Genomic DNA, 358 nt, shown 5'->3' on the forward strand with positions numbered 1-358 from the left:
CTCTTGCTCAGGCTGGTCTCGAACTCCTGACCTCGAGCGATCCTCCTTCCTCAGCCTCCTAGAATGCTGGGATGAGAGGCCTGAGCCACCGCCAGCCGTTTATGCAAAAATTTTTAAGGAAATAGGAAAGTAGATGTGATGACATAGTAATAGTCTCAGCACACACAATGGTGTAGCCACGATAACCTCATCTATGTAAAAAAAAGAAAATTCTATAACAAAACCAAAGAAATCTGCCATGATATGATAATGAAAATATTCCATGGATGGCTCCTGGTGGTAACAGATTATTTTCTCTGCTTTTTTTAATATACCTTTCTATATTCACTGAATTTTCTAAAAACCACATGTAACTTGT

Source organism: Propithecus coquereli, unplaced genomic scaffold (genome assembly GCF_000956105.1).
Source record: "Propithecus coquereli isolate 6110/MARCELLA unplaced genomic scaffold, Pcoq_1.0 Scaffold977, whole genome shotgun sequence".
NCBI lineage: Eukaryota > Metazoa > Chordata > Mammalia > Primates > Indriidae > Propithecus > Propithecus coquereli.